Consider the following 17,834-nt stretch of genomic DNA (forward strand, 5'->3'; position numbering starts at 1 on the left):
TAGTAAAAAAATAAATTCCATCGTCACAGTAGCAAGCGCCCCTTGGGAATAACAGGTCATTAGAAGCTTTTAAGATTCTCATAACAGATGACATTCCCTGAGGTCCCTTTCAATCTCGACTAGGTCCTAATCATCCTCTTTCTTGGGCTGCTTTTGTAAAAGTCAGTAGGCTGCAGTATAATATATCTTGACATCATAACCTAAAATATCAGATCAGCTCAATTGTTATGCAAGTAATGTGGCTCTGCAAATGACTGCCGGGAGAGAGGGTGCTACCAACCGGAGAGGAAAATGCAGGCCACGTCCACTCCCTGCTGCCTGTGGCTTAATCTAAAATAACATCTGTGAAGGAACATGTGACACTCCGATCCGACAATGCATTTGATGTGCAAAAGTATCTGTAATGAAATTCCTAGTACAAGGGAATCAGGACACAGAAGCTGCTGCCCCTGCCGGTCTGTACCTCACCACTCCACCTCTGCCCAGCTCCCTTGGAAAAGCAACGTCTCACGCTGTTCACTCAAATTAGGATTCTAATACCAGGGAATGGCTTCCTCTCACAGGGACACAATTATTAACCCACCTTAGGGCCTCAAGATAAAACATGTGTCTTTGTGCAGCCTCCATTCAAACAAATATTTAATTGTGAAAAGTCCATTTTGTAATTAGTATCCAGGAGTATTGATACTCATGAAGTATAATCCTTTGTTTTTTTTTTCCTTCTTCTTTATAAATTATCCTGGGACATCAAAACCTGTATGGATCACAGGAGTTGTCGGGCAAATGATTCATGCTGAGAGAGAAAATGATGATGAAAGGGTGTCAGAGGAACAGACCCTGGGAAATGTCTCCCAGTGCACGTACCCAGAGCACGCCTGTGTCTACTTTTAAGGATTAAAAACACTGGAAAAAATCCACATACGTATATGGATGTCAGGATAGTGGGAGAATTCTTTGGAAGTCTTACATTTCCTTCATCCTCAGCATGTGCTGCCAAGATGCCTTTGGCCTTGATAATGTGTCTATTATCAGCAACCACTCCCTGTATATTAATAAGAAGATTCATGCTGCCTAACTGCTAAATGAGGCTGAAATTAGTTACCGCATTATATAAGCCCCCATTTTCCTACTTATCACAGCATAAGGTTTCAAAAGTACCTGGTGCAGAGTGGGCACTCGATAAAATGATCATCATTTGTGAAGGAAAAAAGGCTAGAAGATGGAGCCAAATGCAGGGTTTTATGCTGTAGCCATTGCAGGTTCTGCAGCTGGGGTACCCTGATAAGGTGGTCTAATTCCGTTGTGTTTCAATAGGCTGCTGCGATGGTTTACCTGGTCTTCAGTTACAAGCCGGCATGATACACGGGCATGTAAGTGGCTCCTTGAGAGGATGTACCCTCAGGTCTTGTTTCAGGAAATGAATGAAAGAAATGAATGAATGAATGAGTGAGCAATGTATATCATTGTGACATGTGCTGCTTTTAATCATGGCTGGCAAAATGTCGGGGGTAGAGGGGTAGGTTTTAGGCCCAGCATGCTCCATTGTGTCCTCAGGCACACAGGAATCACAGCCCAGGTGCCCAGGAGGAAGCCAAAATGGGCTCTGGGACCAGTCAGTCAGTCTGTGTCACTAGGCGCAAGGATTGAAAGGTCTAGCTGCTCTGGTTGCTTGGTCCACAATTCTGCTGCCACCCTTACACCTCCACCTCCATCTGTGACAGTCTTGTCCTCTGGAAGACCAGTAGGGCCTCCCCAGCACAGCCCTGGCCCATAGACTCAGATCAGATTTCTTCCCAGTTTCACTCCATGCTCACTGCCAGTTCCACAAGGGCAGGCTTGGCCCTGCCTCCCTGGTTCCAGGTCCGTATTCTAATTTCAATTCCAGGCACAAGGTCTATGTCCTGTTCATGTACCTAAATGCAGACGTTAGCTTAATCTGGTACCTAGGTCCCCTGGCTGATCAACCCTGACCCCAGAGGGCCTGGGAAATAGCACACTCAAAGTGGGTGGCACAAGGAGTTCAACCTAGAGACCACTGAATGAAGGATGGGAAACATAAGAAATAATGCAGGACTGGACCTGGGGCTGGGCAAGAAGGGGCAAGAGGAAAGGTAGGAGCAGGACCCTGTGGGGAAGGAGCTAAGACTGCCCCCCTCCCTTTCTAGCCACCACCGATCCTCTGCAGTTTCTATTGGCAAAAGGCAACAGCAAGCCAAGGGCAGTGGGGCCCTTTGATCCTGCCCTGTGCAGAGAGTAGAGTGAAGGCAGGTGGAGAGCAGACCCGGAGGAGAAAACACAGCCCACAGCCCCCTCCTGTGGGTCTGAACCCTGAGGTCCCCCCCGCAGCCCTGTTGTCATAGCTGAGCTACTACTGCCAGGTGCCAGACCTTTGGACAGAGGCCTGACAGCTTGCTGGGACTCCCAACAGGTGCTTCTAGAAAGCCCTCCCTAAGGCCACCTGCCTGCTCACCTGGCACTCCTCTGGTTCCCTGTTTGGAAGAATAGTTCCTGCAAGACAGGGCCATTTAGTTTGTAAGGAGACACAATGTAGTGCAAAGACCATGGGCTCTGAGGTCAGGAAGATGTAGGTTTAAAATTCCCATTTGTCATTTTTAGCTGCATGACCTTGGCCAATTTAGATTCTCTGAATCTCCTTTGTAACACAGGGCTAATAAAACCATATTCTCAATTGGACAGGGTCATTTGGCAAATCAGATGAAGAAGTCTGGGTGAAAGCAATTTATGAACTTTACAATATCATACAGAGCTGGAGTGGTCTCCCATCAGCCTGGAGGATGACACCATTCCAACAGAGCCCTGCACAGAAACAACACGTTTTTAAAAGCACAGAGTAATTTCTTTCCTTGTTTTTGTAAAGCTAATTTACTGAAGTCTTTTCATTACTATTCTAGCACCCACATTTACATAAACGCTGGCAGACTGTACCGTGTATTTTTCTGGGTTCTTTAGTTTGCCGCTCCTAAAACTTCCTGTCTCAACAGCTATGCCCAATAGCACCATCCAGGTGCCATGGTAACTGTTCTTTCAAGGAAATGTACTGAACCGCCAGGCAGCGGCATGCATCACAGGTACCAACTGGGATTCTATGCTGAATGACACCATGCGATTTTTCCTAAGTCCACAGCTCTGTGCAATGTTCTTGCAGTCAGAAGCTACAGATAGAGGGTCAGTGTTCTGGTATACCGTACTGTTTGTCCCCACAAGGAGTTTTCTTAATTTCCTGGAGACCTGACTTACTCAGCTGCCACTAAGGGAAGGGAAGTGGTATCAGCATGATGACAGCATCACTCCCTCAAGTTGGAAGACACCCAAATGTGGAAGCTGAGTTAGGAGTCTTGAATTACAACAAAGAAGGGGAGATCAGAAATTCCTACGGCAGGGTGTTCCCTTTGGCATTTAGTATGTGTTCAGACATGACAAGAACATTAAGGTTTCCAATTTAAATTCTTTCTGAAACTGAAGAACAGCATTGCCAAGAGATAATTTTCAGAAAGCCAAGTCTCTTCAAACTCTCACTGTCCTCCCACCAGCATCTCGGGGTTCCAGGAACAGAGCAGGAGGAAGTCTGGCCAATTGTTCTGCCCATTGTCTGATATCCCAAGACCAACAGATTCTTTACTCCTCACCCAATCTTGCTCTACTGAGATGACTGATTTGTTTAGCACATCTTTAGAGGATGTATGAGTATGGTAAGAACTCATAGGCTTGCTCCCCAGGCTGCCAAATGTCTTAGTCTTTTTCTCTTTTGTTCTTTTCAATTTTACACCATAATTGCTTGGTCTGTAAGTCCAAGCCTCCTGGGGATACTCAAAAACACTCTATTCACTAGGCCTGGTGGCTCACACCTGTAATCCTAGCTCTTTGGGAGGCTGAGCAGGGAGGATTGCTTAGAGCCAAGAGTTCAAGACCAGCCTGAGAAAGAGTGACACCCCATCTCTGCAAAAAATAGAAAAATTAGCTGGGCATGATGGCAGGCACCTATAGTTCCTGCTACTTGAGAGCCTAAGGCAAGAGGATTGCTTGAACTCAGGAGTTTGAGGTTGCAGTGAGCTGGGATGACTCCACTACACTCTAGACTAGGAGAAAAAATAAGACCCTTCTCGCAAAAACATATATATTTTTGTATACATTGTATGTATGTGTATATATACGCCATCCTTGTGAAGCTTGACCACTCCTCTTCTGAGCCTAACACAGATGACTTTGCTTTCCTATCTCCCCTTGGACTTCCCCATCATTCTTTGCCCTTTGTGTTCTCACTAATTATTCAACAATGTCTTACCTGCCCCCTTTTGTCCCCCAACACAGAATGAATCTAAAGAGCCTTGATTTTTGTCCCTCTGTATTTTCCTCCCTAGAAATGCCACCTCCCACTGCCACCACCACCTCCTTTTCCTTTGCCCCGTTGCTCATGGGTCATCTGCTCCCCAGAGGCATTTGCAACCCCAGTTAGGAACCTGATCTTCTTTGCAGTAATTCCCAAAGTGGAGGTGTGCAGGGGGATCCCCTGGGAAGCCTCTGTTGCTATTTCTTTATCCAGAAAAGGAAAGAATTGCAAACTTATTAATATTTGATGTATGATTTGACAGCATACCTCTTAGCGATTTGTAAGTATATATGACTTGCTTATTGAACAAGACAGACTTGGCACAGGTAAAATTAAACAAGAAATGAATGTTTTTTTCATAGTGCTGCCTTCTAGCAAGCTCTTTGTGCAGCTTTCCTGCACATGGGGCAAGTCTTAGCCTGGTCACACCCTTTTCCAGGCACTTTGGTGATGTCAAAGGTCTCTTCTTGCCCACTAAAACTTTCCTTCCACAGCCAGGCTGACCAAGTCTTAGCCCAACTGAAGGGGTAATGAGAACACTCACTGTTCTCCCTCTGGCATCTTCCCTTCTTTCCCTGGGGCTCTTGCCTTCTTAGGCTGTGATGGGGAAGAATGTAGAGAAAAGAGCCTTTTCAAGACTCCCCTTCTCTAGCTGAGCATGTTGGTTCATGCTGGCTCATGCCTGTAATCATAACTCTTTGGAAGGCTGAGGTGGGTGACTGCTTGAACTTAAGTGTTCAAGACCAGCCTGAGCAAGAGCGAGACCCCATCTCTACTAAAAATAGAAAAACTGGCCAGGTGTAGTGGGGCCCCTGTAGTCCCAGGTACTTGGGAGGCTGAGGCAAGAGGATTTCTTGAGTCCAAGACTTTGAGGTTGTTGTGAGCTATGATGACACCACAGTAGAGATGAGAGAGTGAGACTCCATCTCAAAAAATAAAAATGAAAAAAAAAAGACTCCCATTCTCTATGAAACAAGGACAGTGAAGACTATTCATGAAGTACATACTAGGAACCAATAAAAGTAATGACCCAAATGATTGTGTTCAATTCTCCTAGCAATCCTAGAAGACAAGGATTCCTCTTTCCACAGCGTGCTCATCATGCTTCTGTAACTTGCACAAGGTCCTTTGGCTATTGGTGCTGGGATCTGAATGCTGCCTGAACCCCTCAAATACCAAGTCCTTGCAGACTGCCGTGAGGCTTCCGGACCTGCATAACGCTACTCTCCATCTGTTCCTCCGCCTAACCATATTTCCTGGAGCGCCTCACCCTCCTTCTTGTTTAACTTTGTATGTGTACTTGTCTTGCAGAGCACACGAATGCACTCCCTCCTGTTTCCATGGACTCAGCCCATGCCGTCCTCGCATGTTTATGTGAGGGGCAGAGACCATGAAGGAAACAGGAGAGCGGTCAGCGCACTGGAAGAGAATATGCAGCTTGAAGAGACAGAAAGGTTTACAGCGGAGAATATAATCCATGAGTCCGAGCAATCCGGAGAACAATAAGATAAGGACGTGAAACTGTCTACTGGATTTCTCAATTAGGGCAGTGCCATTTGTGATTTTGGTGCAAGAAGCGGTCAGGTGCAGAACCCAGATGCCTGAGCATTCAGGAGGGAACAGCAGTGAGGAAATAGAAACAGCAAGAGCAGAATTCTCCTTCTAGAAGTTTATCTTTGAAAAGTGGTGGGGAGAAATGGCATAAAACCTGAAGGGAAACATTTTTGAGGCTGAAATATTTTTAAGGATAGGAGGGAAAGAAGAAAGGAAAGAAGGGAGGGAGGAGGAAATTCAGAGCATGTGGTGACATTTATAACAGATTTTTTTTTTCTTCTTGCTTATGTCTCTAAAATTCCATGACATACTTGCCCCGGGGCTATGACTACAATGATATTAAACAGACTTTTCTGTCATTAATGTGTTCCCAAATCCCTCTGTCCCAAACTCTCCAGTTTAAAGGACTTGTATTGTTTAAATTTTCCTAAGAACAGTATATGCAGTAGAAGTCTCTTTTGTATGTATGTTTTTTTGCATTTGCCTTTTAAAAACCTTGAAAAGGGGAGCTTTGATCTACTGAAGCATTTGACTGGCACCCAATGCTTCCTGGGAAAATTCTTCAGCCCACAGGCATGGCAGGGAAGAAGTTGAATACCCTGGCAGTTCTGAGTCGTGCCAGGGAGTGTGGGACCGGTTATCTTTCCCTTGAGTGCCAAACTTTGTTAAAGGAACATGAAGATGTGAGTTGTAGAAGTGGATCAACCATGATGGGGTGTAATTTACCAGTTGCCTTGTTGTAAAAGTAATGGAGGTCCAGGCCCTGGGAATATTGCACGAATGGAGGCCTGTGATCTATCTCCTGGCCTCTGTGATGTGTTTAAGGGCCCTTGAGGGATGGAAGCCAAATTCTGATGTCATTACCTCTTTAACACACCAAAGGTTAAAGTGCTCCACCTAATGTAACTTTGCAGTTTTCTATGGCAAGATGCTGGAGGTGAGTTACTTAACGATCACTCCTTGATTTAAAGATACAAGCATTCGCTTAGGGCCCTGACTTGGTCTCCAGCAATACCAGCTGCGTCAGTGAAACATGGGCAGTGACAGATGGTTATTAGCACAAAGAAATCTCCCACAGGGCTGGAGGAAGCTCAGAAGGTCCACACATTGAACCAGAGTCGGTGAATGCCCAAAGTTTAGAGGTTTCCAACCCCAGAGGGCAAGGGGATTAATGGGAGAGAATCAGGGAGCAAAGGTCAAAAAGCTATAGGCAATGTGGTCCAAGTTTATTAAACAGCCTCTAATTAGGAATTGGTCTTGTAAAAATGCACACAGGCTTAGGTCAATATCTCACAGTAGAGTCCTGTAACCAAGCAAAGCAACACAAAACACATGGGGCTAAACAAATGTAAAAGGAAAGAACTCCCCTCCTCAAACTCCGCCTAGAGAACTTAGAGCTCTGGGTGGGTGGGAGGAAGTCTACGTGTGTGTGTGTGTCAGGGGAGGGGTCTTTTGCAGTCAATTCAGGTCTTTTCTGTCAGCTCAGGCAAGAGATTTTACTGAAATCCAAATATTTCTTAGTCTTTCAATTTCTTGGGCATTTTCTATGTAAATAATGTTGATAGTTTTTAATTTTTAAAATAAAGTCTAAGAACTTCTAAAAAGGCCATGAGGGGGTTTCCAACAGTTTTGTTATTGGTTGTTATCCTAAAGCAAGAGAGAACAGAGCATCAGGGAACATAGTCTCATTCCAAAATGCTTCTAACTGCGCCGGCTTTAATGTGTGTAATGTATGTGTGTGTATGTGTATTTACACACACAGCTACATACACTATTTTCTCTAATTGCAATTTAGGAAGAGTAACTTGTAAATACAGAACTACAGGAGAAATTAGCAATGGATATAAATCATTCTTGGAATAAAATGCTAACACAGAAATCAAATGAGTACCCACAAAAACAAGCCTTCCCCATTTCTCACCACAGGAAGGCAAGTAAGCATCTTTTATTACCAAGACAGATGCCAGGTGATTAGTTAGAAAAAGCCTTGCAGAAATGTTTAGAAAACATCTAATGAAAATGGTCTCTTTCAGCAGAGAAATAAAGGTGAGGATGGCAGTGGATTCATGCTGCCATGCTCTGTACCAGGCCGCCGGCAGAGAGAAGCCCGAGATGACACCAATGGAGGGAACCCGACAGTTAAGAAGGTACAGAGGAGTTTATTATTGTGACTGACTTTGTTTTCGAGGGCAAGAGAAGGAGATTGGGGTGGAATCACAAAGAAGGACATTATAGCACAAAGTGACATCTTCAGACTTTTACCAGACATAGTGGAGATGCCAGTGGAATGGAAAAACATAAGAAAAAATGCATGACACAAACTGCTGTTGAATAATTAAGGCCAAGGGTAAACAGAATAAAGGACTACATTGCCAACTATTTCAATAAAAATATTCTGACACAGGACGGTGAATGCACGTGGTCTCAATACTGGAAGAGGGAACTCATTTTTGAATATAACTTTTAAAAATATACTTTAAACAATATTGTAAGAGAGAACTTTCAAAAGACATTTAATTTGTAGGAGGCAAAGTTTTCAGAATAAATCCCACAATTCAAGATGTTTCTAAATGGTCTGAATTCCAGTTGGCCAAGTGTGTCAGCAGCCCAGTCACCAACCATGTGGCCTGGGGAGTCACCAACCATGTGGCCTGGGGAGAGAGGTATCTCATTAAGGTTCTCAAATAGTCTGCAGTCAGAGACCTAGAGTTTTCCAGTTCCATTTCCAAGGCATTCTTGTGGGGGTGAATATGCCACCTCCTCTGACCTCTGTGCATCTGGAGGCCACACTTGGCTCAAGCCTCGTTGTTCCATGTCTTCCCAAGGTGCCAGAGGAGGGGATATCCCAGAAGGCCCAGTGTCCAGGGACAACCAGCCACAACAACGTGATATGACTTCAAGTCAGTCAAATAGATCTGCTTAGGGAGGCCATTACCAGGGTATTTCAGGGCATGGCAAGAAAATGTGGCAGGCCAGTATTAAAAACAAACAAACAAACAAACAAATAAAAAAAAACACTATCTGGAGAGTTGTATGAAGATGTAAAAATAAACATCATAGCATTTTGGTTCTTTTCGAGATTCTTCCTTACAATGAGCCCCAAAGAGTAATAAACATACATTGGCCAGAACTTGAGCACTAAGCAGACTTCTAGTAAAGGTTGCTTGAATTAAAAAAAAAATGAAATCTCTTATTTGATAAAACAAAGGTCTTTGAAGTCTATGGGAAACTGACTTCCCCATGATGGGTATGCAGAGGAAGGCAGAGGGGTATTGAATTGCAGCCGTACAGTTAAATTACTAAAATATCACATTGGTAGTTGGTAAAAAAAAAAAAAAAAATCCATACAAGGGATTTGAAGAGTTGGGGAGAAGTAAACATAACCTTGGTCCTCCCTGATTAATAGCGCTTTCCTAACAAAAGATCTCTCAGTGAGGTCTCTGGCCTGAACAGTGGTCATTGCTAAATCTCAGGTTGTGAGAGCCCCCGGTCATGGTAGTGACTTGCCTTTCTCCTAAGAAAAGTCTGTCCCAGGGTCTGCCCATGGCCTTGTTCAGCTCATAGGGCAGACAGGCTAGTCCCTAGCAGCAGTCAAACAAGAGGGCCCCATGGCTAAGAAGACTCATCAGAAAAAAAACAGCCATTGGAAAAACAGGTAAGTGGTGGCATAATCCTTCTCTTACCCTCCTTTTGGGGGCTGGCGAGGAAATATGTGCATGCAATACAAATATCACTTTTCTCTTCAACTTAACTGAATTATATATTTTATTGCCCGGTGGCTTAGGCAATAAATGTTACTGAAAGAACTAATTTAAAATCTGAATTTATTTTAATGAGTCTTTGTAATACTGCAGCAGATGTGAGCCTGCTTACAAGCAACCTGTACCCGCTAAGAATCTCAGTGATGTCCCAAACATTTTAGATGGCTAGACGAGATGGTCTTTACATGCTATGAAGAGAAAGAGGAAGCCAGAGGAAGGGGAGAGAAGGAAGCAGGCTTGTTTGGTTCTGGCTTGGTTCTGGACGCGTTTTCCAGCACGCGCAGCCTGGAAGGCGGGGTTTCATAACTGACAGCTGTTGTAACTCCTGCGGAAGAGTAGATAACCTTGCGTGGGATCCATACCCAGATACTGGGCGGCGGAGTAATGAGTCCCCCTGGAATGAAAGCTCTGGCCTTCTTTGTTGTAACTATCGATCTCCTGTAGAGTCCTGATGTGATTTAGATGAGGGAGGAAGAGATAATGGCATTGATTATTCTATTTAGGAAGCAGACTAAGACAGAACTCAGGTACCATACAAGAACAGAAAAAAAAACCCCACTCAATCTCCTTGTCTTTTTTTTTTTTTTTTTTGCAGTCCAAGGCAATTCCAGGTGGCCATGGTGACAGGGGAATACGTTTTGATAAACACGTAGCTTTGAATTTCAGGGATACTTTGGCATAACAAAACTAAAACATTGCTTTTGCTGTTCTGGCTTTATATTAATCACGTATCTCTGTCTTAAGACAAAGCCCCAGGTTGTTGCCTTCCAGCAAGGTGAGCTCAAGGGATAGATGACTCACCCGGAGAGAAGAACTGTCTTCTCTAATTGACAACTTACTTTCCGACTTCATTACATGAACATATTTTTTTATTTGGAACTGGATTCTGTAAAGTAATCATCCTGCTCAGTTCAGGGGCTATAATGGATTAATATAGACTGGGTGGCTTAAGTAGCACACACTGGACTTCTCACAGTTCTGGAGGGTGGGCAGTGCAAGATGAAGGTGTCAACAGATGGGTGTTTGGTGAGGGCTGCTTCTGCTTCCTGGATCACCTGCAGCTGGTGGTATCCTCACATGACAGAAGGGAGAGAGAGGGAGGAGAGATAGAGGAGGGAGAGGGAGAGAGTGTGAGAGAGGGAAGAGAGAGAGAGAGAAAGTGTGTATGTATAAGTTCTCCTGTCTCTCTCATAACAGTACCAATCCCATTCATGGGGGCTTCACACTCACAACCTAGTCATTTCCCAAAGGTCCCTAATATCACTACCTTGGGATTAGAATTTCAACATATGAATTTTGATGGAGGGGAACACAGACAGGTCCTTAACAATAGAACAGGTCCTTAACAATAATGGGTGAAATTCAGTTTACCTAGATCATTCAGACCATTCACTTTAGTTCAGGAATTCTCAAATGGGGATGGGGAACATGGGAGGTAAGAGGATGAGGAACTCCTCCCTCCTTCCTGACCCTGAGACATCTGACAATATTTTGAGACATTCTGCATTCGTGTCTGAAAGTGATGATGCTACTTATAGCTAGCAGGTAGATATCACAGATGAAGCTAAACATTCTATGGTGTATCAGATAGCCTGTTGCCAGCAGGAATTATCCAGTTCAGAGTGTCAAAAATGCGAAGGTCAAAAAACTTTGGTCTAGTTTATTTCAAATCAGGATTATCTAGAATTCATTTAAAATTATTCACCGAAAAGCTACTTACACACCTAATAGATTGCACTGGGGTAAATGTTCAAGAGAAAACCAAAAATGAAAAGCACAGTGGTTATGCTTTTTGCCTTGGCCTTATCCAGCTGTTATGGCCTCCCATCTATGTGAAAACTGTAGATCACTACCGAGGGGCACCACTAGCCCCAGCAACTGCATTTTGGAGAGAAAAACATAAGGTAAACTAATGGCCTTGATGCCACTGGGTTAACATTCTGGGCTTGAATAACACTGGCAGAGTGGGTAGGTTTAGAATGTCTTTCCTGCGACAAGCAGAGAATTCCTATAAGGAAAGATGAGGAAGGGTGTCATGACTTTCTGGAGTTCAGAGTCAGAAAAAGACCAAGATCTTATCTGCTCTAATAAGCTACTGGGTAGTACAGCAGCTATAAACTTGGACTCTTCAAATGAATAGGCGTAGCCGTTGCACATATAAGCTGTGCGATTCTGAAAACTCTCTGAAGGTTGAGTTCCTCACCTGTAAAGGGAAGTTAATAACCATCTTCCTTGGAGAGTTATGAGGATTTTGTAACACACTGCGATTGACTATGGCTGTCATTAGCTATTGTGCAGATGGGAAAACAAGTTTAAGAGAGTACATTAAAGGTCAGGTGCCCAAAGTCAAACAGCAAGCGTGGCAAAGCCAGAGCTTGGATGGAAATCTGGTCCAAGGTCAGGGCTCTGTCTGTAAGGTATGCTGGATATGTCCCTCTTTTCATTCTCCTTGAGATTTAGATAACATGAACACCAGAGGCATGTCCGCAGCCATCAGGTGCTGGGAGATATCTTAGGCACCAGGATCAGCCATAGTAAGATCAAAGCCATCCCAGAAACATTGTGTGGACAAAGTACAAAGGGGAATACAGGCTGGGGAGTACACATTGGACCTCATAGAGTTGGGCTGCTTTCGCTGAGATGACCTTTGAACTGGGCTCTGAATGGTGAGGATGGTAGTGATTGGCTGGACCAGGGGTCCGGGCAGATGAAGGCAGACACAGGGCATAGCACGGAAGTATAAAAGCTCCCTTCCAGAAACAACAAAAAGTAGTATTTTGGAGACCTGGACGGTGAGAGGAGAATAATAGGTTCCAATGTTACAGATTCTGCCTTTTATGAATGGAAATACTTACATGGTATGACATCACAGTTCCTAAAGCACTTCTTAGTACTCCCATCACCACTATAGTATGTCATGAGGAAATTAACATTTCCTGAGGGCTTGCTTTGTGCCAGGAAGTGTTCTGAGGTCATGTATTTTTTTTATTAAATCAAAAAGATATAGATCATGTATACATTAATTCATTTATACCATGTGCTAATTTCATATACAATTTGGAATTCTTACATCATATTGGTTGATATATCCCTTCCTGAGCTCATGTGTTTTTAACAAAAACATCCATGAGAAGATTATCACTGTACTAATATTTAGTATTTAGTAATGATGATGTAACTTAAGTTAAAAATTTAGTGACTTGCCAGAAGTCACACACTGCTTAATGGCAAAAGCTAAAAATTGATTAAAATGGGGGTCTTCCGATTCCACGCCCAAGGCTCTCTTAATTACTGGCTACTTATGTGTTTTACTTGCCTCCTGTGCCTACTTTCCTCTTTATATTACAGATTCTTAAATGACTGCGTGTCATTTGTGTCCCTGAAGTTGGGGTGATAGTGGCGGTGGGTATGCATGTTGGTGGAATTTAGGAAAGATGGCTTTAGCACTGGAACCTGGATGAAAGACATGTGCACACTCGGGTTCTGTGCTGTAAGTAAGCAGAGGCCACTGGGACATACTCTCTCTTAAAGCCCAAGCTGAAATCTCAGTAGAAGTCAGTATTTGTTTCTGGACACCTGACTGGGAAGTCCACTGAAGTGGCTCCAGACTTAGCTACCGTCTGACTGCACCTGCATGACAGATTGCAAGGGAAAATTGCCTAGCTGAACTCCGCCAACTCCACAGCCCTAAGAGAAAATCATCGCTTTTAGCTACCTATTTTGGGATGCTGGGTTATACAGCAATCCAGAACTGGAACAACCAGTTCACGCACATTCCACACCACGTTCGCTTTTACTGCTTGGACATTTTTAAGGTTTTATGTAATCTGTACATGTTACCTGTGAGAAGAGGCCAGTGGTGCATGAAAGCTTCAAAAAGCTGCTAAACTCTTTAGGTTTTCCCCTCTCTAACAAGAGCTTTATATGTATGTAATATATATGTACGCGGATAAAGAGAATAAAGAGATGACACAGAGAGAGAGAACATCTGAAAGTATACTTCAGACAGTTCCAAATCCTGCATAATAATTTCTCAAATTTACTTTAGAACTTTGCATTTCTGCTGACACGCTTGTTTCTTGGTTTTTTTTTTTTTTTTTTTTTTTGGCTGAAGTTGGTTTTTAATGATAATCTTACAGCTTGTGGGCATTTAGACTATGAATTTTGAGACTAGCCATGGAAGTTGAGTTAGCAGGATCTCATCACATTCAGGAGCTGGATAGCCGAGCAAATCATTCTGTGAACTGTCGCCCTGGCGGCTGATAAGTATCTTTAATCCCATTCAAATATATTCCACTTGCAAGGCTATTTATAATAAGGTTGTTCCTCCATCATCAATTCTATTCAGGCAGGTTGCCAAAGCTCCCCAACTTGTTCTCCCTCCTTTCAATGAAATAACAGAATATAATTAATAATATATCAAAGGTATACTTGTCCCCACCCTGTCGCAGTGGAAGCAGTTTTTTTTTTTTTTAAATGCCCCCAATTTATTTGGCATGGAGACACAAACAAGCTCATCCATAGGGTCAACACAAGTCCTGTGAATTGGAGCCAGAGCAAAGATTTGTATTGGTGCGAATTGGGCTCAGTCACCTAATGGTAGAGCATGTGAAAGAGAAATAGCAAATAAGACGTTTTGATGTTGGCATAAAGCAGAAGCCCGGCAGTTAGATTTTGGCCCACACTGTGGGGTCCATGTTTCACAAGGGATACGGCACAGCCAGGGACCACTGCAAATAACTCTTCAGACCTGTCACTGCTTCCTTCTCTAATAGCACTGAAGTAAAAATAAAAATACCCACACAAGAGGCAGATGGCAGTTAAATCTGAGTGAGGGCAAGATCTGTACTGCTGGGCTGCTAGGCTTTGGAAATACAGACGAAATTCAGTTCCTGTTCTTAAGAAGCTCACCATATAGCTGTATTGTGTAAGTTCCTAGGGCTGCCCAAGCCGAGCACCACACATCGGGTGGCTTAAACAGCAGGCATTTGTCGTCTTGCAGTTCTGGAGGCTAGAAGTCCAAAGTGAAGATGTGAGCAGGCTTGGTTTCTTCTGAGAAGAAGGGAAGGAAGGTGTGTTCCAGCTCTCTGCCCTGACTCGCAGGTGGCTGTCTTCATGTTCACAGGGCATTCTTCCTGTAAGTGGATCTCTCTGTCCAAATTTCCCCTTTTTATAAGGACGTTGGTCCTATGGGAGTAGGGCCCACCCTAATGAGCTCACTTTAACTTGATTAGCCCATCGCCAAATAAGGTGAAGATGCTATTTCTAAATAAGGTCACATTCGGAGGTAACGGAGATCAGGACTTCAACCTATGAATCTGGGGGGTGGGGAGAGTTCAACCCAGAGTAAGTACAACATGATGGTCAAGTAGAGAAAGAAAGGGCAGCGCAAGAAACACAGGAACGCGATGAGGCAAGGAGATAACTAGTTAAGTGGGCACCTGGTCTTTAAGAATCTTCTCTGGAGACAGCTCTCTTTGGCTCTACAACTCTTCCATTCACCATGTGTGGTGTTAATTGAATCTTCCACTATTCTATGGTGAACTATGATCCTTGTTGGTGGCACTAAAGAAGATACTGAAGAACATTTCAATCTCTAGAAATGTATTAAGACAGCTACACTGGCTTGGCGCCTGTAGTTCAGCAGCTAAGTTTCCAGCCACATATACAGGAGCTGGTGGGTTCAAACCCAGCCTGGGCCTGCCAAACAACAATGACAACTACAAAAAAGAAATAGCCAGGCATTGTGGCAGGTGCCAGTAGTCCCAGCTACTTGAAAGGCTGAGGCAAGAGAATCACTTAAACTCAAGAATTTGAGGTTGCTATGAGCTATGACGCTATGGCACTCCACTGAAGCACTCTACTGAGGGTGACATAGTGAGACTCTGTGTCAAAAGAAAAAAAAAGACAGCTACACTGACTATTTTTTTTGATTAGTATATTCCTGTTCATTTTTTCTGAACATAATTATTCTGATTCCTATAGTTCAGTTGTCTCTTCTAAATGGTACCAATATGCGGTCTGACAATCCTTGTTTCATAATTGGAAATTTAATCCATTTATAATTTTTAAAATTAGCTCATATATTTACATTTATTTCTACTTTCTTATTTTTGTCTAATTTTCTCTGTCTAATATTATTTATTGCTTTCCTTTCCTGACTTTTTTTTTTTGTCTTTAAATGAGTGTTTTTCTCATTTTATTTTATTTTTCCTTTAATTAGTTTGGCAGTTGTGCAAATTTGTCTATTATCTATGCTGTTAGTATCTGTTCTTTTGGTGGATACTCTAGGCAATTTTTTACATGCACACTTAACTGATTAGTGTTCAAAAACAATAAATATATATTCTACCCCTCAATTAGTATGAGAAGCTTCCACTTTCTCTGACCATAGTGCTTTAGATTTGTATACTATTGTGTCTTTTAGTATATCTTTAGTGTACAGTTAGCATATAAGAGATTTTTGTTTTATGCAGGGTGTCCCAAAAGTCACCCATAAAATCACTGTACATAGGGAAAATGGGAAGTTGTAGCTAAAAGTTCCTTTGTTTCCTTTAGTGCCTTTTTTTTTTGTTGTTGAGACAGAGTTCTATCTACCCTTTGGCCTGAGCAGAGTGCAATGGCATCGTAGCTCACTGCAACCTCAGACTCCGACTTGTAGGGATCCTGCTGCCTCAGCCTCTGAAGCCGCTGGGATTACAAGTGCTCACCATGGTGCCTGGCTGGGTTTTCCGTTTTTTTCCATGAGTCGGGGTCTCACTCTCGCTCAGACAAGCCTCGAACTCCTGAGCTCAAGCAATCCTCCCGCCTCAGCCTCCCACAGTGCTGGGATTATAGGTACAATATTTTACAAAGAGGTGACCAACATGTAGAGGATATTTTGCAAACTTTTAAAAAAGGTTTACTACTTTTCTTGCCCATTTTTCCTTCTTACACCTAAGACCTTTCATTCAGAATCACCTTCATCATCCTTAGTGAAGATACATAGGTAAAAACTTCTCTCAGTTTTTCTTTATCTAATGATATCCTTATTTTGAATTCTAACTGAGGGCACTTTGTGGGTTGGCTTATTTTCTTTCAGCACATTGAAGATATTTTCCCACCGCGGCTGGATTCCCTTGCTTCTGCTCCTGGATAAACTACATTACAATTGTCATTCCATCGCTGTGATTGGCTTTTCCTCCCCATCTGTCATCTTTGTCTTTGGTGTTTTCAGTTTCACTGTGATCTTCCTTGGATTTCTTTATATTGATTTACTTAGATTTAGATTTGTAGTGTATTTGATTCTGGAGATTAATATCTTCTTCATTCTTGATGTTCTTTTCTCCTTGGATTCCTGATTGTACTACAGTTATCCCTTCTTATACGATCCTACAGGTCTCTAACTTTTTGTTGGTATTTCCTATGTTCTTATCTCCCTGCACTGTTATCTAAAACATTTTTTTGATCCATTCTGTTTTCTAGTTCCCTACTCAGCTGTGTCTAATCTTCTGTTGGTTTAAGTTTTGTCTATTATATTTTCTATTTCTGGGAATTTTATCTCATTGCTTTGTAAATGTCCTTGGTTATTTTACAAAACAGCCTCTTGCTTCTGACATATTTTGAAGTCCATATTTTATTTCTCTAAACATAGTAAGCACACTCATTTTATATTGTTTCTGAAATCCCAGTATTGAAATCCTACTTTATGAAGCCTGTTTGCTTACGTGCTTAGAGTTTTCCACTGTGAGTTCACTAATCCTTTATCCTTTATCAATGACATTTGAGGCCTGGATAGAAGGTGGGTTTCTACAGAGGACATGCATTGGTTTCTGTGAGGTTACTGATAGACTCTTTAAACAGTACTCCCAACTTTGAAGCGTTTGGGTGCTTGGAGTGTGTAAATTTGGTTTGTAAAGCCATTTGATTTCTGGTGCTGTTATAGACTTTCAGGGGAAATATTTTCTTCTCAGTGTCAATTTTCTTGCAGTAGTCAGATAGGTAATTTTCTTTGCTTCCCCTAGGATAAAGATGGATGTTGAAGGCCTAGGCTATTTCTACTTTGCCTTTACACTTTATGCTAGAGTATATATTCCTCTTTGACTCTCCATTGTGGGAGAGACCCCCTTAGTCTGTACCTCTTGTTCAGGTCTCCTTGAAACCATAAAGCTCAAGATCAACTTGAGCCAATG

Source organism: Otolemur garnettii, unplaced genomic scaffold (genome assembly GCF_000181295.1).
Source record: "Otolemur garnettii isolate 467f Iridium unplaced genomic scaffold, OtoGar3 scaffold00042, whole genome shotgun sequence".
Lineage (NCBI taxonomy): Eukaryota > Metazoa > Chordata > Mammalia > Primates > Galagidae > Otolemur > Otolemur garnettii.